The sequence below is a fragment of the Eurosta solidaginis genome, chromosome 5 (assembly GCF_040869045.1).
Source record: "Eurosta solidaginis isolate ZX-2024a chromosome 5, ASM4086904v1, whole genome shotgun sequence".
In the NCBI taxonomy this organism is placed as follows: Eukaryota; Metazoa; Arthropoda; class Insecta; order Diptera; family Tephritidae; genus Eurosta; species Eurosta solidaginis.
The window spans coordinates 272,404,930-272,430,965 of record NC_090323.1 but is presented as its reverse complement, the minus strand read 5'-3'; the positions used below and the strand labels follow the sequence as shown (position 1 = coordinate 272,430,965).

Genomic DNA, 26,036 nt, shown 5'->3' with positions numbered 1-26,036 from the left:
TATTGTATCTTCCTTTATTTTTTACAGTATTAGTTATTTACATTATTTGTAACCCAAACAATGAAACAACTGGTCGTTTTTCTTGAAATTTGGTCCCTTTTCACGATGAATTTTGGTCCCAAATGAAAGCATGGTGTGACAACCGTGCAGCTATCTGATATCTATCAATAGGCCAAATTGAAAATTAGTTTCTTGTTAAACATATAAGAGACAGACTTAGAAGTTTTTTTTCTGTTTATTCATTATATCATTTCTAGAAAGCTTTTCCGTATAAACCTATTTATAAAAAAAGAAATGTAAGGCACGAATAACCTCCGAAGAGATTCTAAGCCGAGGTTCTCTTCCAAAGCAAAAACATATCTGAATCTTTTATTTTGTTATATTTTTAATTTTACTCAAGTTTAGAAATTAAAATCTAAATTTGAAAACCTTCAAAAAAACATCCGTCATCGATGATTTTAAAAATTGCCCCTAAAATATTGAAATATTTTTCTATCAGAAAATAACATGAGATATGAATTGTAGGTTGCCGCACTTGCAATATTGTGATGATTTAACCAGGGGCCGAAACTGTTATTCCTTTTATAATATAATTCCTTGCAAAACTAATATTTTTGGACTTTTAATATATTTGGATCAAGATAAAAATTATTTTCGAATTTTTATTTTTTGAGTCCGATAGAACTAGTTAAACCAAGAATTTTTTTTTTTAAATTCCGGAAATAAAAGTTAAATCCGGACTTTTGTTTTTTAAGGCAACAATAAAAGTCCCGCTTGATAATAACGGCTTATCCGAAACAAACAATTTTTTTTAGTTCGGATAACCCGTTTCTTTGTTATCAAGCCGGACTTTTATTTTGGCTTTAAAAAATAAAAGTCCGGATTTAACTTTTATTTCCGGAATTTAAAAAAAAAAAAAATCTTGGTTTAACTAGTTCTATCGGACTAAAAAATTAAAAATACAGATTTTATTTTATATGTGGACTTTTATGGAAAAAGTTCGAAAAATAAAAGGGATGCATGTTTCGACATGATATTGCTATAAGGATACCTGGGAACTCAAACATTTTCACCTAGGACAATTTTTTGACCAGCACTTTCTCGACTCCGAAAAAAAAAAATTATTTTCCGTCCCTGGATTTAACAAATGGTTGAAGATTTAACTTAATTCTTTTGCGTTTCGAGATTTAATTTTGTATGATAAAACATTAAATCTTTTCAAAGACCTATATATTAAAAAAAGCGCTAAGTGTAAATTTAGTATTAATTTCGTCATGCATGGACATTTTCAAGAATTTTGCGATTTCACCCATCCTATTTATTTCAATATTAGTAGCATGAGAACCGGTGTTCCAAGATCATCTCTAATATGTAGGAAATGCCTGTATTGCGGGCCTGGGAAAGTTGACGCCATAACGCCGTAGGCATAACCATATTTTTAATTATCCATATCAATTGCCATCGGTTATGGGTGCCTTAACCTAAAATATGGGACAATTTCATAAGAAAGAAGAAAATGCAAAAAATTACGAAGAAATTTCACAAATAATAAGTCGCTTAGTCAAAAGGTATCCAAAACAGAAAATAAAATATCCATAAAATTAAAATGAAATATTTATACATAGGTTATGAATATGGCGAAAAAAGAAAAACCAATCGGTTGGTATGGTATTGTTATGGCTAGGTCGTTATGGTATGACACCATTGACTAACTACAATGATTTCCATTAGGTTGGTTGGGTTAGCTGTTTTATACGGATATAGATGTGTCAACTTTGCCAGGGCTTCAAGACAACGGAGCAGGGATGCACCTTAACGTTAAGCTAATCGTTTATCAAAAAATTTCCCCCGTTTCCGTTGAAACACTTCGAAATATTATCGATAAAGAAATTATCAAGATAAATTGTATCTCGTTTTTAACCGAAACGAAAAGCTTTAGTTAGCGTTAAAAACGTTAACAGAAACGTGATACTTTATGTTTGAATTGTGCTGGCAATGCTATAGCCATGGTGAAGCCGTAAGGTGGCAACAACGAGCGCACATACACACACAAACTCTATGTAATTTGTTTGTGTAATTCGTTGGTGGTAATGTCAAAAATACTCCGAGAAATGTTCGTACTGTCAAAATTCATGAGAAAAGTTGCAATCAGCTTGGATAATGCTTTCACCTTTAATGACTCCGCCATCAATCAGCTTTGCCAGCATAGTTTGAAATTAATAATCAACATAAACGATTTGATTTCGTTTTGATATGGCAGAAAACGAAACGAAATCATTTCGTTAATTTGACGATCTTAACGTTAATAAACGAAACGAAATGACTTCGTTTCGTTTATTAACGTTGATTATCGTAACGAAATGATATCGTTTCGTTGGTTAAGCATGCCTGCAACGGAGTCAGTACATAAACCTGCCTTACTTTTCTTTCATAACTGCCAAAACCAAAACCGAATTTCATATATGTATCTTTTTTGTACATATTTTTGCATTGCTATGATTTCCACATTTTGGCTTTAGTAGAAAACACGCAAAGTTTTTCAGCACGACACCCTAATGCACATACTACAATAAAATTTCACAAACATTCATAAAATGTGTTTTTTTTTAGTTTTTTGTTAAATATTAAATTTTGTTAAGGTACTTTCTTCATCAAGTTAGCGGATGGTCATGACGCACAATGCGATAAAAGATCATGGGCGGATGCAGTGAGGCGTTTTGGACGGGGGTAGGGGGCGGGGGGATTAAAGAAAAAATCCGATTTTTTCGGTAGCCACTATCGACTTGATTGGTAGTAGCGCCTAGCAATTTTTTGCTTTGATGTCCTACTTATGTTGTGATATTATTTATAGCCTTTATTTTCTTTTCAAAGTAGAATTTGCTTAGACAAGAATCAGGAAATCGGTTGATTACCACGCCCACTTTCTATATTAAAATGTAAAATACACATATATAGAACACACATATAAATTCGAGATCTGTAGAATCTACCGCTTCTACCATGTATTTGGCGATGAAAAATATGTACATATATTGCTCATAAAAATACATTTACACAGCAATTTCAGATATTAATTAATAAAGTGATGACGATCGACAGCATGGCTGTCGCCAGATCGAAAAACACGATACAGGGTATAGGAAAAAATAAAAATGTTACCAAAAGACGAAAGGTTTCAAGCCCGGGTCAAATTTCTGTCAGAACAAAAAGAGTGGCCTGGTAACCAACGTTCAGAGAGTGCTCAGATTCTAGAGGGAAGTCGTCTACGTCATCTTGAACGGAGGCAGCTTTGAAACACCTAGCGAAGGTAATAATGTTCCACCCGCTCTTCACAAAAATTGCTACTAGAGCTTTATACGGTTGGTACGGGATAAATCGTTCACATTTTTTTCATTTTTAGACCTTAACTAAGAAAAACTTTAACTTTTTCCGACAAATTATTTATCGCATTAATATTGTGTGGTACATGTCTAAATAAAAAAGGAAACCTGCTCTCGAAATATTTGTATATGTGCGTGAAAATCGCAAAAAGGTATCCGTTTGTACGGTACACCAGTCAGTCAGGTGAAACTTCATTACTACTTTTGGTAGTACTTGTACATAACAAGGTTTGTTAAAATAATAAAAAAAGTTTAAAAACGATTATTCGAAAAACCAAAAGTTGTGTTTAAAAATAAATTGTTTTTACGGGACACGTGTGAAATTCAGTTTTTAAAATTCGATTTTCCGTACACCACGTTGCGTAGCGTGCTCCGCCTAAACACCGAAAATCTTGGGTTCAAGACCCGGCAAAGCAACATCAAAAATTTAGAAACAGGTTTTCTCAATTCGAAAACTTTTTCTAAGCGGGGTCGCCTCTCGGTAGTGATTCCGAGTGTATTTTTGACATGGAAAGTTTCTCGGTGAAAATTCATTTTTCTTGCAAATATCTTTCGGAGTTGGCGTAAAACATGTAGAACCAGTCCCTCCAACTTGTAGGAAAGAGAATATTGGCCTAAATTTCTTCGGATGTATATCGCGCCTTAGTTTTATGTATAAAAATGTATGCTTTAGTTATCTAAAGTAATGTTTATACATGGAATCTTACTCCAGTTTACTTGTATTACTCTCCCCTGCCCCCTCGCCGTGGATCCACCCCTGAAAAAGATTGTTGTAATTTGCCAGACTACTTGTTTTATTAAGCAGGCAAAAACTTTCCTCTGCCTTATTATATTATAAGCGCAATCGAAATTATTTGAATATCTATGTAGGTATAAAATATTCGTGCAAACTCCAGACATGAAAGAAAATAAAAGTTTTTCTTGTTGTTGGTATTGCAAGTGTCCAAATAAACATTGAGCCTTGAGTCACATTAGAGCATTTTTATCATATGGCACACAATTCTATCCAAGCCGAATTCAGTACCAAGTATTGTTATCTCAACAGCTGATTGCTTGTTCTTGATTATTTTCCATACAACAATGAAAGTTTTCTTTTGACTTGACATTCTTCTGCACGGCGAGTTGGGCGGAATACGGTTTGCCATCACCTTGTATAGATTCGCATTGATTTTATATATCTCTCAAGTTGAGAAAAATACAGTTCTCAACTTATGTTCAATTGTGTTTATTAATGGGAGTTTTCATTGTTAGGGTCGCGACACTTTTGTGTAAAACTTTCATAATTTTAAATAAAACTGTCAAAGTAATAATTGAATTATTATATGCAAAAAGTACTTCTAGAAGTAAGATAAATTATAAATTTCATAAATTGTGTGTAACTCTTTTTCATACCATACACTAAAATTCCCATATCTAAATTTGAAATATCTTCTATTGATACTGCAATCAAAGAAAAACACTTCTCCAACCTTTCTGATTTTTTAGCATTTTAAATTGTGACGATCGCGACATGATACGATTTTTTTGTGTATATTGGGCGATATATTCCCAACCGGTTGTTGTCTGGACAGCTTCATTCGTCTGATATCAATACTTTGGTCAATATCTCAACAACGAAGGATTACATAGAAAAATTTTCAGTAACACTAAAATAAGTATACTTGGTATTCCTAATTGAATCTATCCGATTTACCCCTGATTAAAAAAAATTCAGATTTAAGCACAGCACCTTCAGTCTCAAAAAACTGTACCAGATGTTACGGTCGCGACACGTATAAAAAGTTATACAAATTTAACGGCTTTGCCGTTGTACGTCAAATTCATCACAGCTTAATTTGATGTTTGTAACAGAAGGGCAACTTCATAAAAAGTCTTTGCAAGTACGATTACAATTTTAAAGACTTTTCAATTTATCTTGTTATCAACTTTGACCTGAGAAAAACTAATAAATATAGACACCGTTATCACTCGTATTTAACCGGCTGTCTTTTTATAGGTCTAATTAATTTGATTACGATTAGTTTCAACGTGATTCCTTAATTTCTTTCTTTTTCCAAACGCCCCCTATTTTTTTTAGCCAAATCAGCTTAATAACTGGAAACTTTATGAGCATACGTTAGAAAAATTCACCACTGCAGTTATGCTGTTATTTGAGACTATTTAAAGGTGATTATTCTTCTAATGTCAAAAAAGGCCATAGTGCCCAGACACTAACTCTGTCCGGTTATTGTTACGTTTACCCTATATAGGCCTTCTTGGTTTATATGTTTTTAAAAAATCTGATGCCGAATAATCAAGTTACAATAAAATTAAAATTTGTATGAGTTTTTAAGCTGGGATTACCCTTATTGCTTTAAATGTATGAAAACATTTATTTGAAGCAATGTTTAATTTATAATTTATTTAATAATTTTGGAAAAATTTAAAGAACGTGACATCAGGACGGACAAGGCGACATCTGTTTCGATTATAACTTTTAAATCTCTTCAAAGCCTTTTCTCCCGGGAGTGGGATTTGAACCCGCAGTCCTACGATGGTTGAAGTGTTACAAACGCATTCAGCCACGTTATGCCTTAGTTGTTGTAAACCTTATCCCAATTGCATTCTTTGCATATTTTCTTTATTCATAGTCCATACTTCGTATGGCATCATATGGTAAAGTTATGCGTTGGTAAGGCTCCCACTCCCGCGAGAAAAGGGTTTGAAGAGATTTAAAAGGCATAATCGAAACAGCTGTTGCCTTGTCCGTCCTGATGCCACGTTGTTTAATTTTTTCCCAAATTATTAAGAAAATTAAAATTATTTTGGCTATCTTAAAAATATGAAAAAAAAGAAAACAAATTTGGAGGCTTTTTCGACAACAGCTGTATATACATATATATGTAGGCATTTTCTTCGTATTGCCACTGACCCAGCCTAGTGTTCATAGCCCACTAAATGACTTTATCAGATGTATTTGTTGAGCCATCTCAGGACTTGGTTATGTAGGTATGTCAACATAATTATATGCAATATGTTTTCATGGACTTTTATATATGTATGTACATATTTCAGTTGGTCCATCAAGTTTATGAAAGCACGCAATAACTCCGATTTTTCATTAAGGCCTTCACAACACTGCATACCATGGTGTTAACTTAATTAAAAAAATTGAAACATAGTAATGATTATGACCAGTGAAACCTGCCCAGTCAGTGCTTACGAAAGCCTCGTAGCCTTGCCAAACAATATACACATGTACGGGTACCTCTACATAATTATAAGTTTGTGTTGTTACTGTAGTATGCTGCATTGTTGGATGTTTACGGTCGAATGTTATGTAAAACAATAAAATGATGCTGCGTGTAAAGGATTTTAGTTGCTCCAGCGATACAGCTGTACACTTTTACTCCAATGAAATGCACGCACGCGCAACCAATCCTACAATTTGTCAGCCAATCAACACTGCCCATATACCTACATGATTTATGTATCCATCTGAATATAAACAGCAGTGCGGATATACATACCTACATATGCATGTATGTATGTATGTATATGCATCCATCATGAAAGTTCGGAGATGTAAAAAAGCTTCATATCACATAATATGTAGGTACAAATGTACGTACATATGTATATACAATGTGTGTATAAATGTTGGGAAATTGATTATCAGGATGCTCACACAGTGCCTCAGATGGACACACACGACGCGCTAAAAATTGACGGATCGGATGGATGAATAAATGTATAGCGTGTGGATAAGTGTACTACTGCATACATATTTACAAATGAACATAATTAGCTACATACATATGTACATACATATATATATCGCATTAATGAAAGGAAAGCTGGTGCAAGGGCCGGAAACTAAGCGAAATTTGCGCAGACCGACTATTCGGGGCTCATTTTACGTTTCACGATCAGTGGCTGACAACCATTTTCATTCAAACGAAAACTATGCAAGTGTCAAATTATTTCTAAAAATTATAAAAAGCTATGGATCTAATGAGTCCTATTTGTCGGTAGTTCACATATGCAAATACGAGCCACCATTTCAGAGCTATTGTCGGCGGATCGTAAAGCGTGTTCGAACCTTTATTCCTGCAACTCGCACTTCCTACATCAACTGTTACTGGCGGGGTCTAACATATAAGCATGTGATTTCTTCAATTTTTTAGAAAAAGTATCGATATCGGTAATAGATGAAGAACCTTGTTACGAATAAATTTATGAAAATACAGCGAAGGATGTTGCAAGTGCGGAATTTCAACCACAAACACGTGTGACACGAGTCTATTTACATATGATTATATAAAAAAATTGTTTTTTACCAATTACACGCAGAGAAATAATGAAATAACAAGTCATGTTTTTTACATAATAAAAAAATACTTTGTATTTAATTTGTTAAGTATTTGAACATGTGACAACCTCCGGGTTGCAAGGAAATAACGAGGAATAAAAGAGAGCTGACAACCCACTGACTGTTGTGTTTGATTGGGCTTGTGGGATTTGATGTGTTTTTCTGGATGTTCTCGTTTCTTTACAGGGTTGTACAAATAAATATAATTCGTGCTTTATTGTAGATCTTACAACTTCTCGAGTTTGTTTGAGACATAATTTCTCGCGACATTCTCGAATTTCGATAATTAATTTAATCGCTGGATTGCAGTATTATATAGAGCTTACGATTTCTTCTCGAACCCAAATGAAAACCAAAGTAAAAAATTTACGAGCGTACTTATATATCGCACACCTTGATCAATAGCGAGCTAACTAAAAATCTGAAATTTTGAAGTTATGACTACCGCCGGGCTTCCGAATTCTAGACCTACCAAACTGTATATTCGATTCATTAATCAGATGGAAACATCTTTGTGAAAATTTAAAATTGCATTGGCCTATATGGGAGATGCAGTCAGTTTTTTGAGCTGGTCGCTGTTTTTATCTACATATGTATGTAGGTGTTCCATGTGTACATATTCTACCAATGCAGCTACTAAATTGAATGTCGGGAAGCTCGCGAGCTTTGCGAGTATTTCGATATTCGAAACTCTCGCGCGAGTACTCGATTAACCGAGTCTCGAAATCTTCTCTTGTATTGTGAGAAATCGTAATCTCTAGTTTAAAGAAATGTTGTTATGCCTTCGGCTTGAAAAATTAGAGTATTATGAGCAAAATTATTATTATTATGAACAAAAAACCACAAGTAAAAAAAAAACACCACAGATCTCGGAAGAAATTTTAAAAAGTAAATGAATAATAAAAAATTAAAATACAAGCCTTCAAATAAAAACACTTCATGTTTGGCCTACAAGCGGAAAAGAAAATAGTTCTGACCGTTTTTTTATGATCTGTATAGGTACCGCACTTACATTTATTTGATATCGAAATTTGATTTACAAGAACATACCACCCTAACATATATATGTACATACACATACTGTATAAACAGAAGTATTTAAAAATGTGTGCTATGTATAACGCAGCAATAAAATATCTATTTTTGTTTAAAATCTAAATAAATAGGACTTTGGCTATTTTTACAATAACCCTGAATGCCATAAATAAATCGTAAACAACAAGATACACCTACTTCATAAATAATATACAAACATATGTATGTACATATGTACGTGTGTGTATATTTAGCCTTACTTGTTATTGGTTCGATTTCGTGAACAGCGTGGTCAACAAGGAACAAATATCATTGATCGAAAGCCGACTAAAATAAATATACCTAATAAAATTAATCAAAATAGCATGAAATAACAAAAAACACAAATGATGAAATGGACGCAAAATATAAAAAGTCAAAACGACTGGCCTTATAGCAAACATTCATAAATACATACATATATATCAAATTGTGAGGATGTCACGGTTGTTGATTTTTTATTCCTATTTGCGTGCATATTTTAAGCGCCGTAAATTAATATGTTAACTACGTTCCAACTTGGCAACATTCAGTATTTTGTAACCAACAAAATGTCAACATCATAAAATGTTAAAAAATTAAAGAGTATGCATTTGTTCCCTGAACCATGTTCCGGGTTTCGCTTTCGGTGATAAATCAAGCCTTACTCGGTAAACAAATGTTCGTTCCATCCCCAACCACTCTTAGTATATACAAAAATAAATAGGTACGTGCTTGGAGGAAGCAGCTGATCGTTTCCCATCGGCTAATCACGTAGGCATTCGTTTGGTTCGATCCAAACCACTCCAGTTGAGCGGCATCGAAAACAACCTTATCAGCGGGGTTATGTCGGCCATCGTCATTGTGAAGCGCCAATAAAAATTGCCACTTATTGGAAATTGCAAATAAGATGAACACTATTCAATAAACACTTATTTTTATACCCAGCTGTACTTGTACACAGGGTATTATAACTTTTATTGGATAACGGTTGGTTGTACAGGTATAAAAGAATCGAGATAGACATAAACTTCCATATATCAAAATCATCAGTATCGAAAAAAAATTTGATTGAACCATGTCCGTCCGTCCATCCGTCTGTCCGTCTGCCGTTAACACGATAACTTGAGTAAATATTGAGATATCTTCACCAAATTTGGTACACGAGCTTATCTGGACACAGAATAGATTGGTATTAAAATGGGCGAAATCGGATGATAACCACGCCCACTTTTTATATATATAACATTTTGGAAAACATAAAAAACCTGATTATTGAGTAAATAATACACCTAGAATGTTAAAATTTAACGTGTGGACTTATATTGAGACTCTGGATAAAAATCTTAAATTTTTTTTCTTAAAATGGGCGTGGCACCACCCACTTGTGACAAAATCAATTTTACAAATATTAGTAATCATAAATCAAAAATCGGTAAACCTATCGTAAAAAAATTCAGCAAAGAGGTTGCCCGTATTAGAAGGAATGGTTTGAGAAAAAATAACGTAATCGGTTGATGACCACGCCCACTTTTATATAAAATATTTTTAAAAGCATCGTGGACGAATGAAATGAGCTATATCTTTGCAAAAAAGATCTTTATATCACTGGTATTTCATTTCCCAAGTGGATTTATAACAATAAATAGGAAAAACTTAAAATTTTAAAAAATTGGGCCGTGCCACGCCCATTATGACTAAGCAATTTTCTATGTTTCGGGAGCCATAACTCGAAGAAAAATTAGTTCAGAATATGTATATGTATTATTGCGCAGCCTTGTAACACTATTAAGCACACAAAACAAACAACAACAGCATTTCAAGTGTACAGCTGGGTATGTAATGTTCGGTTTCACCCGAACTTAGACTTCCCTATTTTTTATACACAGTTTCATTGCATTATACATACATTTGTACCCTGCAGTCAAACCAGCTAGTAGTGCATGAGTCTTAACTAGTTTGAGTCCCCAGGGCAGGCACTAAGGCACTTTGGCCTAATTTGATATCGCGGCAAAAAGTTTTAGTTATGAACTAGTATTTTCTAACAGATTTGCTGTTTCACTGCAGCATACTTCCTCAGCAGTAAATTGAGCTAAGCCAAAATTAGCACAGTACTAGTTCATGGGTTCGTTGTGTTGAAGATTGTCCTGAGAGAGCTTGATCGGGATTAAAATTGATATTTGAGGGTCCTGGACACTTAAAATGATGATTTTATTCGTGTTTGTTGATCAGGTGGCTACGGTTGCATATAGAGATATAGAAGAGCTGCGTACATACATTGCCATTATCCTAAATATATTTTTAGGGTCCCTCTTCGGAATTGAACCAGGGACCTATCTGCTCGAAAGAATTCCATTTATAAATAGTTCGAAACGGAGTAGAAGCAAGCAAGGGTGAGAGCGAGAGGGTTGGCTAAGATTAAGGGTAAGCTGAGGGGAGAGGAACTGGGATAAAGCCGTTGGAAAGTTGGAGGAGAGATGGAAGGAAAGCAAGAGCGGGAGGAGGAGAGAGGGTATTATGCATGGAAAGGAGGAAAAAGATCAAGCAGGGGTTAAAGGCGAAGATAAGAGGAAAAGGGAGAGAAATTGGAATAAGTGGAAGAGACAACCATGAAACTTTTCAAAATTATGCAAGTAGGTCGAAGTTCGTTTAGGATATCACCTGTCGGGACTATTAGTTTGCCTATAAATTGCAGTGTAGGTTCACACTTATTGCTTGAATGATTTTTATTTTGAATGTTTCTGGTTACTTAAATCGAACATGGCATCTTCGGTATGGAAGGTAAACGCATAACAACTACATTGAGAAGCGCGGTCTAACACGAGCTCAAGTCAGCTAAACGTTTGGAGTTGAATTCAAAAGCATGAACTTCAGTCTAATTGATGTGATCTTTAAGACTAGTCTAAGTATACTCCAATTAATACAAACATACATTTCCTCATCCAAATATGCAAGTTCGCATACATACATGCACAATTAAATATGCATATGAAAGTTATCAACCACAACACCCAACGCCCTCTATGACACCACTCATCGGATACGCCTTTGTCGGTGATAAGAATTTGTTGAACACAACTCAGCTGACTCGTTTGTGGGGTGGCAACAGCCACTTATTGTCCTCTAACCAAAAATGAACTAACTCGGCCGACGTCGAGATCGTGTGCATAAGAAACAATCCCAGATGTGCTCACATTCTTCGCAGCCATAAGCTCATATTGGCCACTTTCATCAAACATAACTGTTAATCAAACGCTGAGTGATGACTTTCTGAACGCATTTTATGTCAAATTACTGATCATAACTTGTTCTTGCTACTTTCACTCAACGCTTTATTCGGCTGTTTGGCAGTTTTTTGACGTTTTAAAATGTTTTGTTATGAATATTATTTTTTCTCTTAATATTTTGGAGAAGTGTGAAAAATAATTTTAGAAGGCATTTTCCTTAAAACTTTAGAATGTTTATTCCATTTGGCAGTTGGCTCAAATCGCCGTTCACAAAAAAAAAATGTCGATCAGTTAAACGACGGACTGTTAAGTGTGTTGTGCGAAAGATTGAAGCCAACCGTGAATCGGCTAATTGGACCTTATCAGTGCGGCTTCAGACCTGGTAAATGTACCATCGACCAGATTTTCACAATGCGCCAAATCTTGGAAAAAACCCGCGAAAAGAGAATCGACACACAGCACCTCTTCGTTGACTTTAAAGCCGCCTTCGACAGCACGAAAGGAGCTGCCTATATGCCGCTATGTCTGAATTTGATTTCCCCGCAAAACTTATACGGCTGTGCAAAATGACGTTGAGCAACACCATCAGCTCAGTAAGAATTGGGAAGGAGCGCTCCGAGCCGTTGGAAACGAAACGAGGTTTCAGACAGGGTGACCCGTGAGATTTCTTTAATTTGATGCTGGAGAAAATTATACCAGCTGTAGAACTTAACCGCTCTGGGACAATATCTTATAAAAGCGTGTAATTACTGGCAAATGCTGATGACATTGATATCATCGGCCTGAACACCCGCGCTGTTAGTTCTGCTTACTCCAAACTGGAAAAAGAAGCGGTAAAGATGGGTTTGATGGTGAATGAGGACAAAACGAAGTACCTGCTGTTATCGAGCAAAGAGTCAGAGCATATGCGCCTTGGCAACCACGCTACTGTTGGCAGCCATAATTTTGAAATAGTAAAAGGTTTCGTTTATTTGGGAACCAGCATCAACACTAGCAACAACATCAGCACTGAAATCCAGCGAAAAACCAATCTTGCCAATAAATGCTACTTTGGACTAAGTAGGCAATTGAAAAGTATAGTCCTCTCTCGGCGAACGAAAATCATACTCTACAAGTCACTTATCGTACCCGTCCTGCTATATGGGGCAGAAGCATGGACTATGACATCAGCAGATGACGCGGCTTTGGGAGTGTTCGAAAGAAAAGTTCTTCGAAAGATTTATGGACCTCCACGCGTTGGCGATGGCGAGTACCGAAGAAGATTTAATGATGAGCTGTACGAGCTATACGCAGACATCAACATAGTCCAGCGAATTAAAACGCAGCGGCTGCGCTGGCTAGGCCATGTTATGCGAATGAAAGATGACGCTTCGGCCAAGAACTCCGATGGAAGGACCAGCTGGAAAACGAATTAAACTCCCTTGGTGTGACCAATTGGCGCCGGTTGGCAGAGAGAAGGAGCGCGCCTTGTTGGACGGCCATAACTATTTAAACGGTTAAGCGCCAACCTAATTCATCTCACAGAAGCATATATTCTGTAGCAGTTTTTCCTGAAATTAAGGACAGTTTGGCTCAAGTAAATGGTTTCTTGTACTGAGTATTGCTAAATATTTTTTTACAAGTTTGGAATAGAAATAAGAGGATCAGGGTTGATACCTAGGAGAAAATGATCTTTTACATGTTATAAGTTGGCTCCGTTAAGAAGCATGACCTGGAAGGTAAGTCAGAATGTTTTATATGTATGTATTTGAAGACAATAAATGTTCATTGGTTCAGAAGAGAGCTTACGTTTTCTCGAACTTGTTCGAGAAGAGATTTCTCGCGATCTAGCCTTCTCGCGAGATTCACGAATTATTCGTAAGTCTCGCGAGCTTCTCGACTTTCAATTTAATCGATTCATTGGCTGTTTTATATAGAGCTAACGATTTCTTCTGGAGCGCAAGCGAAAAGGTCCACAAAACCACAAGTAAAAAACATCGAAATGTTTAGAATAGTGCCAATGCAGCGACTGAATTGAAAGTCGAGAAGCTCGCGAGTATTACGAGTACTTCGAGACACGAGAATCTCGCGAGATGTCGAGTTCTCGATTTCTCTGGTCTCGAAAATCTCGCTTATGTTCGAGAAGAAATCGTGATCTCTAGTACAGAACAATCCTGAGCTCGCCTTGATGCACGTCTTTCTAAATATTTTAATTGACTTTTAGGGTTTTTAACCTTGCACATACCGCGCTCTAACCTTATATAAAAAATTGTGTCTCACGATCGCAATAAATATCCATCTCTTCTCTTCCAAGAAAATAGAGGTAACTGTAAAAAAAGAAATCAAATCGAAGGAAATCGGACCAAACAGCCACAACAATGTGGATCAAAGATACCAAAATGGCAGCTTTACACAGTGGTTTGGGCTCTTCAACACCAACAAAAGCACTTACATACATATGTACGTGTATGCTTGAACTCTTCCTACATTTTCATTGTATGTATGTTCATAGATCTAAGTAAATACAAGTACCTACTCAAATTAGAGTGTGCGCTGCAATCTATTACTGGGAAAGGGGAGTGAGTAGGTACGAGTTCAATGCAAACAAATAAAAGTTTTGTGTACAAAGTGCCCGGAGGGGGAAGGGAGGTCTGTTAACAACCGACTTGTTGCCTTCAGCAAGCAGCACGCTACAACTGATAACAGTTGTGTTCGACTTTAGCGGAACATTGTTGTAGGCGAGCGGTGGTGCGGTGCTCAGAAAGAAGTAAGTAAACGCAGATAAACGCCACGGGCAAACAATTCATGGAAAATTTTTGAATAACAGTAATAACACCTCTATATAAATAATTGTGTTCATCTATGTGTATGTACAAATAAGTGTGAGTTGCACAGCTTTGCCAAAATTGAGTGCGACTAGTCAATAAAAAGAGTAGTCCCAGAAACATTTTTATAAGGTATAACCTTGTTTATGCGAATAAAAAAGATGCTCCGGTCCAGAAGGTTTTGTTATTGGCAGCAAGCTTTGGAAGCAGTGTTAAAAGACCAAGTAGAAAATGATTAAAACGCAAATTGCAACAATTAAGTCAGTAAGCAGATGGACTTTAACTAGTCCTAAATTTTTTAGTTCCATACATTTCATACTGGTCATAGCAAGCAGTAGTTTGAAGCTCTATAGTCGAAGAAGCAGATCTGTAATATCAGCTGTTACCACAGAAACCATGGAATCTATGCGTTAACTAATAACAAAAGAAGAACCCCTGACATATTGCCATATTGAGGAATCCTTAAATATGCTTATGTGGCCCTTGTACCTCTTCAGCAACATGGGCGGAGGGAATTCAGAATGGTACACCTCCCTTGTTTGCGGAAGTGGTAGGAGAAATTTGAAAAACAACTGATGTACATCCCAGGGCGCTTAACTTAACGGCGCTTCACTTTTTACTCAACGGTTTTATATAGCTTGACTTGACAGGCTGGCACGATTTTTGTAATTGAAATTTAAGTAACTTCCCGATAAGGTACAAGCTTGACACTTGGGATATAGTTCAGAACCCGATGACAATGAAAAAAAAAAACGCCGCTAGGTGGCGCAAGGATCGATATATTAAAAAAAAATCGTACTTGTGGTCCGATTTGGCTCATATTTGGAACAAATATTGCATACAGTCCGGTAGAGTTGACATCAAAATATTTTGGAGTTCGAGGAGGGACAAGCATACGTGGCACAGAGTCGAGTAAAGTCTTTGGAAGGATTATGTATTGAGGACTTAGATTGTAACAAATTGTCAGGAAAGAGTTCTTGTAATAATTAAATAAAAACTAAAAACTTGAAAATAAAATAAAAAAAAATCTTTTTTAAGTTAAATGGTTTTATTGAAAACAATACTTACATGAAGTAATAATAATACTAAAAGCTAGAAAATAATTAGGTAGGTCCTAGGTACTAGTCATCACACTTCTCATCAATCTAGGGCGTTGATCAGACAATTAAATAAAAGCGTTGGACGCGTCAAATTTCTATTGATAGTCATATGGAAGACCAACTGAACCTTAATCGGGTTATGCTACGCCTCACATTTTTAGAAATTTCACGCGCCCAACGTCTGATCAATGCCCTAGATTGATGAGGAGTATAATGACTAGTACCTAGGACCTACCTAATTATTTTCTAGCTTTTAGTATTATTATTACTTCATGTAAGTATTGTTTTCAATAAAACCGTTCAACTTAAACATTTTTTTTTAAACTATTTTATTTGCCTATTTGATCAACATGGCCGCGCCGTGTAAGAATATGCAAAGAATATTTTGCCGTGCAGTGTAGTGCAGCTCAGTCTGTCCTTAGCTTAAGTTAATTTATCATCGTCGACTAGTACTGGAGACATTTTGTGCTAATACATTTGCTGTTGGCCAAATTATATGGTATTTGTGTGTGTGTGTACTGGCGTGCGGCTGTTTATTTATTTATACATAACACAGCCACTCATCAGTCATGGCACACGCAAATTTGTGTTTTATTATTTCCTTTTTTAGAAAGATAAACAATCCACAATAAAACAAAAATAACATTCAACAAATGAACAACATTCAAAATGAATAACAATGAAAACAAGTGCATAAATGAGAATTGCTTTTGGGTGGCGGGGGGAATGGTTTCGTAACTACGTACATATTTATATGTAAGTACCTAGGTAAATATGTATGTATGTACGTACATATAGGTATGTAGGGCACAAAATTATTTACACATACATATGTATTGACTACTGATATCAATTATTGCTACACATCATATAAAGATAGCAACAACGATTATAAATAATTAAGGCAATGACAATGGAAAATAATCGATTATTATCTTTCGTAACAATCCATCGAATCGTGTTGGTTAAAAGTTCTTTTACTACAATGTTCGCGATATCTTGCTGTAAAACTAACGTGACCATACGTCCCGATTTGGGCGGGACAGTCCTGCTATGAGGCTATCTGTCCCGCTGTCCCCAGAGAGACCTAAAATGTCCCGCTCTCGCCCACAGAACACGCAACAGAGAAAAAATCTAACAGTTTTTCTAGAAATGGTTCATAACGGCAGCCCTGTAATATCAGCTGATTATGTCAAGTTTGTATACATCCTTTCAATCGCCGAGAAGAAAAACACGGGAATAATAAAACAATTAACTTGCAGTTATTCGTGGTTATAACATTAAAAAATGCCGAAACGTATGTGCACCTTTAATATTACTTTGCAAAGTAAGTACCCATTTATAAAACAAAGAAGTGGGATAGCCGATGTTACGTGCGAAAAGTGTTGTACTGATTTTAATGTCGGACATGGTGGCGCGAGCGATATTGAAAAGCACTTTCTGATGAAGCTACCGCTTCAAGCTCAACAATGACGATTTTTTTTAAAAGAACTGATTTGCCAACTTCCAAAGATTTGGACATAGCTGCAGCAGTGGGTGCATGGGCGTACCACACTGTGCAAGAACACCATAGTTTTCGCTCGAATGATTGTGCCTCTAATTTAATACAAACATGTTTCGAGCAAAAATTTAGATGTGCTCGTACAAAGTCACGGGCCATAATTGTAAATGTATAAGCACCTATGGCATTGGAGGAGTTCAGGAGGTTCAGGATGCCCACTGCATACCTTTATTACCGGGTGGTTCCAACCACGGCTCAATAAAGATGTTTCCCATTTTAGTTAGGTACTTTTTTACCACACGAAGGCGTCAAAGTGAAAATTTTAGAGTTGCGGGAGCTTCCAGGCGAATCATCTGATATAATTAGCGATTATTTGATACAAGTATTATGTTCCAATGATTTGAATAAAAAAGTTGTGGCATTTTGGCGAGACAATACGAACTGCAATTTTGGGGGGAAGAATAGAAAAGGAGAAAACAATGTTTTCGCAAAATTGAACCAAACGATTGGACTGCAGCTCATTGGATACAATGCCAGTGCAGCCCACGCTATAAAAACAGCTGCAGATTATCTCCCTGTTGATTTCGAGTACATCATTGTAAAAATCTATTCATTCTTCTACATCTACAGTGTTCGAGTAGAAGCTCTGAAAGAGTTTTGTCATTTCACCGACACAGAGTATAAGAAACTGTTGGGTTACAGTAAAACAAGGTGGCTTGCATTAACGCCTGCTCTCGAGAGTTTTAAAAATGTATAAACCATTGGAAAAATTCATCTTGAGCGTCGCTTAATGCCCAACTATTTTAAAAACGTTTTTCGAAACCCCAAGTTCGGAGTTGTGGTTATATTTTTCACACGCACAGGCAGCGACTTTCAATCAAGCCATATTGAAAATCGAGGGACAAAAGCTGTCGGCAATAGAGTCTGCAAATGAAATTAATCGTCTTCCAAATAATTTAGCACTTAAAGAGGACTCAATTTTTCTTCCTCTGACAGTTCGTAATCTACCAGAAAAACTGAAAGAAAGTGACGTTGCTGTAGATGTGCAGAATGTGCAAAGCATTGCTGTTGAATTTTATAAGACAAGTAAACAATACTTAGAACAATGGTGCCAGTTCAATGAAGAGTTAGCGGTGTTTGATTGGTCAATTTTGACGAAAGTGCCGTCTTGGGAAGAAGTACAGAATGTTACGGATTTTGCTGATTATACAAGATTTTATTAACTGCAACCAAGATACAGCAGTGTTCGACGAATTTTCGCTTATTACCAGTTATGCCACAGAAGAAAAGATCGCAAGCTGGAACGACGGACATGTTGCCACTGAAGACCAGCATTTTCATGCTAACAATGTCAACTGCAGACATTTTTCCATACTTATTGAGTATATTCTTTGTTTGCCTGGGAGCAAAGCACCTGTCGCAAGAGGCTTTTCCCTAATGAGTAAAATATGGACTAGCAAAAAAACCCAATTAAGTGTCAAAGTTTTAAAATCTGTTTTGATTACTAAGGGCAACATCGAAAAATCATATAACCAGCTCCATTTCTACTGGAAAACAAGGCCCGATATCTTAAAATCGATTTGCTCTGCGGACAAATATAAAACAACTACATAGATGTAAAAGTAATTCAATAATGGAATAATAACGCAGTACAACAAATGTAGATCTTTTGTTTGCTAAATGGTTACCACGGTATTTTTAAGAAAGGGAACTTCGTAAAGATCATCACTGTGGAACATACTTATAGTCCAGCACGCCTAAAGTTTTTGTATCTTTTTTATGCGAAAATTATTCTTTCAGAAAAACCATGGCTACTACTTAACAAATAAAAGATCAAAATATGTTGAACTGTGTTAAAATTGCTATTGTACAGTGGAAGTCAACTATTTATGTACATAAATATCTACATACATACATACATACATAATCTTCATTTTTGATTAAAAATTAATGAAATACCAGAGCATTTGTTATTCAGAAATTGTCCCGCCCTGAAGAAAAAAATAAATGGTCACATTATGTAAAACGCATTAAGAAGATTAAGGCCCTCTTTTTCAGTTCAAGTTCAACTTAGTTTGTCAGTTAAACTATGCTTAAATTTATTCTGCAGTTTTTCAGCCTATTTTAATTGGAGTTTAAGCTGAGCTTAAGCGATCGATATGGCAGGGTTAAACTCTAATTAACCTATCAGTTATTTGCGTTGGTTCGAAATGGGGTCGAATATACCCAACAAGCATTTGTTCTTGAGTACTGTTAGAGTTCATGTTGATGACTAGGCATACATCTCAAGAGTTGTTTCGAAACAGTGGCTAAACTTGAGAACCATAGCGTACTCGACAAAATAGACATTTTTTTATAAAGCAAAAAATGCTATTACCGAAAAGGGCCAAGACGTAGGGAGGCTGGACGCGGTCTTTCGCCGAAATTGCCAAGGGTCGTCAGATCATTGGCATTATAGGCAAGAGCAGCGAAGATGGCAGGATCCCGAAACAACAGTGGAAGTGGATCGAGGCCGCGCTCGCTACGGTGGCCGTTAAGGTTAAGAAAGACAATCCTGGTCCACCGCCACCTTACACCAATGCAGGGTGGTTCCACGGCAATGTCAAGCTAATTGCCTGTGACGACGCCAGGTCGGTAAGCCTCTATAGGGCCGCCGTCACGCTGATAGGGGTGCTATATCCGGGCGCCCGCTTCATGGGAGTGGAGGCGCGTGATGTCCCCTCACGACCAACGGCTAGAGCCTGGGTTCCAGGACGCCAACGGACCCAGCTGACATCATGGAGCTGCTCCAGGAGTACAACCCGGGTCTACCGACCAAGACCTGGAAGGTGGTCAACGTGGAGAAATCTGAACAGGACACGATGCAGATAGTCCTGTTGTTCGACAGCGCTAGCGTCGAAGCGCTGAAAAAGCAGGACTTCAAAGTAAGATACGGCTTCAAAAATATAAGCCTTAAGATTTATAAGGCTGATGTGTAAGGCTTGGTAAAGCTTCAGTCTCGCACGGAGGTGGTTGAACTCCCCCCAGTGAAGACGAGATGGAGGTAAACGAGGGCGAGGAAGGCAGTGGCTACACTTCGTCAGGCTCGGCTGGAAGCTCGGCTCTCAGGAGGTTGTACTCTGAGGGTCAACTTCTGGAGGATGGCGACTCGGATGCGACGCTCACGGAGGAGAGCGCAAACATTTTATGATCAGGGCCCTCCAAATTAACCTGCATCATTGTAAAGCAGCATCAGCTGCACTCCTACTGCACCTGTCATCAGGTGCGGTAGACATCGTACTAGTCCAGGAGACGTGGATCACTGACAATAGGATCTGTGGCCTGCGGACGCCAGCGTATAAGATGTATAGTGCTTAGGAAAAGGGTAAACCTCGCACATGTATATTGGCTAAGTCTACTCTTAATGTTTCCCGATTCTTCTTTATGGTGCCTTGGTCTGGTGGCCTGCACTATCTAAAAGTACCTATCTTAAAATGCTTCAAAAGGTGCAACGGAGTTCGCAGCTCTGCATTACCGGGGCTCTTGGCTCCACTCCAGATTCCGTTACATACATACATGGATACGTAGATAGATACAGGCCAAGCTAATAAAAGCGTGTTAAAAAGGGCTCCAGTATGCTCTTTCGTAGATGTGCCATGCATACATTTCTATCATTAATAAAGGAATGGATTTTTCGCATTATGTGCAAGGTTTCAAATCTATGGCCATTAGGGGTGGTCATAAGTTCAATTGACCTTATGGCCGTTGACCTTATACCACCACACCATCACATTAATGCATTATCATCGAGCCTTGATACGTGTGCAAAGTTTCAATGAAACTTATGGCCATTCAAAGTGGTAATAAGGCCAATTTACCTTATGGCCGTTGACCTCATATCACCACACCATCACATTAATGCATTGTCATCGACCCTTGATACATGTGCAAAGTTTCAATCAAACTTATGGCCATTCAAAGTGGTAATAAGGCCAATTGACCTTATGGCCGTTGACCTTATGTCACCAAACCATCACATTAATGCATTGTCATCGGTCCTTGATACGTACGCAAAGTTTCAAATTAGTCAGACTTCTAGAAACCGGTGAAAATTAAGCTCAAAGATTCCGTTACATAGATACAGGCCAAGCTAATAAAAGCGTGTTAAAAAGAAGTTCTTACTCCTTACATTGTAATTTTCCTCAAATCAAAGAAAATTTGTTTAGGACATATTTTTCTCATTTAAGGTAAGAGTTTTTTTCTGAGTGTAGAAAGCGGTTACTTTTTTATGACCTTTTTGGATGCTAACTCTGTATGTCTCGATTTAAAAATATTTTATAATTTAAAGGATTTTATCAGTTGATCAGCACAATAATACAAAATTGCCGATTGCTTTTTCTACAATTTCGAAAATTAAAAAAATAATTTGTTTGAACTATGTTTAAATGCAGTTCGTTTTTAACCACTTCTGCTTCTTGGTTTGGGATTGGGTATACCTCTGGCCATTTACTGAAATAATCCATAACCACCAGTACGTATTTGTTTCCGCGGTTGCTAGTAGGAAATGGACCTGCGACATCCATGGCGATCCTTTCAAATGGTGCACCTGAGTTATATTGCTTCATCTGGCCATGACTTCGCTTTCTGGGCCCTTTCGCTCTGCTGCAAACCTCGAAGTTCGCAATCCACTCAGTGACCGACTGACGGCAACCAACCCAATATAATCTCTGTTTAATCTGCTCGAGCGTCTTCGTGATTCCAAGATGACCTCCGCTTGGACCATTATGCAGCTCGCTGAGCACGTCAGGAATCCTCTTTCTGGGAACAACTATCAGTTTATTCTTGTATTTACCATCCTCACTCTCCCATACTCGATGAAGGCAACCGGATATAAATTCTAAACGGTTCCACTGTGCCCAATATGACTGCGCAATGGGACTCTCTGCTGACATCTCTTCTCTGTTTGGTCTTTCATTTCGTTCGAGCCCTTGCATAACACGTGACAGATCTGCATCTTCTAGCTGACACTTTCTTAGTTGTTCCTTGTCCCATTCATCTGTACATGTTATATTCATTAGCCGGACATCTATAATGTCTTCTTTAGTCTCGGCTTTTGAACAGTGCTTGCATTCCAGACTACATGGTCTTCGTGACATTGCATCAGCATTTCCATGGGTACTACCTTTTCGATGCTCAATGGAAAAGTCACAGCTTTGTAGTCGCTCGATCCACCGTGCCAATTGTCCTTCCGTATTACGGAACTGCAGAAGCCATTTCAACGCTGCGTGATCTGTCCTGACACGGAATCGCTGGCCGTAGAGGTATTTGTGAAAATGTTTAATGCACTCTACCAATGCCAACAGCTCTCTCCGCGTAACACAGTAGTTCCTCTCTGGTTTTCCAATCGAACGGCTATAATATGCAACTACATACCTTCTCCTGTCCATCGACCAGTTGTGATAAAACGCCTCCTATAGCATATCCACTCGCATCTGTATCTAGAATAAATGTTGCTCCTGGAATCGGATATGCTAACATTGGGGCAGTGCACAAACGCTCCTTCAATGTTTGGAAAGCCACTTCCCGCTCCTTCTTCCATTCAAAAGCTTTGTTTTTTCTTGTAAGCTCATGGAGGCTATGGGCTACGCTGGAAAAATTTGGTACAAATCGGCGGTAATATGTGCACAGCCCAAGAAAACTTCTCAATTCATGTAGGTTCTGTGGTCTTGGCCAATCCTTTACAGCCTCTATTTTTTCGTTCGCAGTGCAGATGCCCTCTGTCGTTACCTTGTGACCCAAATAATTGACTTCCTTTTTAAACAGCGCACACTTTTTGGGACTTAACTTCAGACCAGCGCCAGCTATTCTCTGGAAAACTTCCTCCAAGTTCTTAAGATGTTCATCAAAGTTCTTGCCCAATACGATGATGTCGTCCAGGTACACCAAGCATGTTTTCCAATGTAGTCCTTTCAGTACCTGGTCCACGAGTCTCTCAAAAGTAGCTGGTTCATTACAAAGTCCAAAAGGCATCACTGTAAATTGCCAAAGACCATCACCGACACTGAAGGCTGTTTTCTCTTTATCTTCCTCCTTCACCTCCACTTGCCAGTAGCCGCTTTTCAAGTCCAGCGTGGAAAACCATTTCGTACCAGATAGCGAGTCCAGAGTGTCGTCAATTCTTGGCAATGGGTAGCTATCCTTTTTCGTTACGTCATTCAACTTCCGGTAGTCCACGCAAAACCTCATTTTTCCATCCTTCTTTTTTACAAGTACTACCGGTGAGCTCCATGGACTAGCTGATGGTTCGATGACGCCGCTGTCGCTCATTTCTTGAATGATTTGACTCACAACTTCCCGCTTCGCCAGTGGAACACTACGTGGAGCTTGACGGATCGGCCTCGCATCTCCAGTGTCAATTTGATGTTTCACAACGTTGGTGCGGCCTGGTTTAGAATCATCCTGGTCAAATATGTTCGCGTACTTTAGGAGCAGTTGTTTTGCCTTACTCTGATATGCTTCCTCTAGCCCCTGCATCCATGCCGTGATGTCATTTGAAAGATCAGTATTACTAGCTGAAACGTGTTCCTGGAGCTGTTCACAGTTAATAACTACTTCAGCCTCTTGGCATCTTCCCAAAATAGCTCCTTTAGTCAGTTTGAGTGGTGACTTGAACTCATTGAGTACTCTTACCGGAATACGTCCATCTTGTTTTGTCATAGCCAGGGTTTTTCCTACAAGTATTTTTAATGCTGATTTGTTTGCTGCTTCGACAACCCACAATTTGTTTGTCCCACAATCTCCATCAACCTTTGCCCAGATGACTGCTTCGAATTTTGGTGGTATTTGCTGACTCTCTTCCACCAGCACTCGTTTACTGCTGTAGCCTCTCTCGTAGCCGAAATTAAGTGGTACATCCATGTTTTTATATCGCATCGTCTTGCTTTGCATGTCGATCTTGACGCCCTGGTCGATTAAGAAGTCCACTCCAATTATGATTTCATCAACAATTTCTGCCACTATAAAATTGTGTACTACCGTGACGTTCCCAATTGCGACTTCACATTCTACTTCTCCAATTACCTGGGTGTCCTCTCCCGTGGCTGTACGTAATCTTGCTCCAAGCAATGGTCTTATCTTTTTGTTGACTAAATCCGCTCGAATGATGGAATGAGATGCACCCGTATCTACAGTCAGTAACCGTTCCTTTCCGTCCACATGTCCTCCAACAGTAAGATTGCTCGATCATCTTCCAATCTGCGAGATAGAGATTATGGGGCATTCAATTGCGGGAGCCAGCTGTCGCCCCTTGCGGCTGACTCGATTTAGTTTAACGATTGAGTGGTCTTGGATATTTGCTCATCACCGTCTGCTCTGCGTTTACGACCACCCACATTGTTGGAGCTATTGGGACCGCTGCTGCAATGTCGTGCAATATGACCTGGGTTGCCGCACTTGAAACATTTAATAACTCCGGCATTTTTCTGTTGTGATCCCTTCAGTGCTTCCAAAATAGTGTCTACCCAATCTGGTCTTTCCACTTCTACACGATGAGCTTTGTATGCTGGTTTACTCAATAGTGAGGCCGTTTCCTGAGTCAATGCATGTGATACCGTTTCAGCAAATGTCAGCTTTGGGTTTGCGTATGTAGCTCGCTTCGTTTCCACGTCCCGTATGCCATTTATGAAACTCTGGATTTTTACCCTTTCAGTGTATTCCACGGGTGCGTCCGCATTTGCAAGATGAGCCAATCTTTCAATATCTGAAGCAAACTCCTGCAATGTCTCATTTGCTTTTTGGTAGCGGTTTTGCAACTCAATTTGGAATATCTGTTTTCTATGCTCGCTTCCGTAACGTCTCTCTAAAGCGCTCATCAATGTTTCGTAATGGTTCCGCTCGTACTCTGGGATGGTCTGTAAGATTTCCGCGGCAGGCCCTTTCAGTGCCACGAACACAGCTGCAACTTTATCTTCAGCATTCCATTGGTTCACTGCTGCGGTCTTCTCAAACTGTAGCTTAAAGACCTGAAAAGGAACAGAACCGTCAAAGGATGGTGTCTTTACCTTTGGATTACTCGCTGAAACAGCTGGGCGATTTAGTTGTAACTGCTCCATACGACCTTTTAAATCATTTACTTCTGCCTGAAATTGAGCCATTTTTGCATCCTGCACTTCCAGTTTTGATGATACCTGTTCCAAAATTTCTGCCGACATTTCAGATATACGTGCCTCTTGCGCTTCCAATTGAGATGCCATATATGTCTTTTGGTCTTCCAGTTGAGATGACACTTGCGACGTCATTTCTGAAATACGTGCCTCCTGTGATTCCAGTTGGGATGCTATATATGTCTTCTGTGACTCCAGTTGGGATGTTATATTTGTCTTTTGTTCTTCCAGTTGGGATGTTATATTTGTCTTTTGTTCTTCCAGTTGTGATGACATGTTGGTGGATATTTGTGATGATATTTCGGACATTTGTGCCGATATTGCAGCCAATATCATGTTCAAGTCTGTGTTTGTAACTGTCTGCTATGTTTCGTTTTTCTCTTAAATTTTTGTTGTTGTTTCGTCCCCATCAGGATAAAAGACAAATTCGTCCACATCAATTCCTTGCGACTCCATTACCTCTCGTAGCCGTGCTTGAA

The 26,036-nt window shown here is 38.0% G+C and overlaps 1 protein-coding gene across 8 annotated transcripts in view; it reads right to left on the bottom strand.

The window, feature by feature from the left end:
• The window catches only part of LOC137253563 (uncharacterized), a 155,271-nt gene that overhangs the window by 46,702 nt on the left and 82,533 nt on the right, over positions 1-26,036 (bottom strand). The window contains exon 1 of one of the 8 annotated variants that reach the window (XM_067790748.1): positions 9,027-9,127. The exons of the other annotated variants lie outside the window; for them this stretch is intronic. The gene's annotated coding sequence lies outside the window, so the exon portion shown is untranslated. Of the gene's footprint in view, positions 1-9,026; positions 9,128-26,036 lie in introns of those variants that run through there. 8 annotated transcript variants of the gene reach the window in all.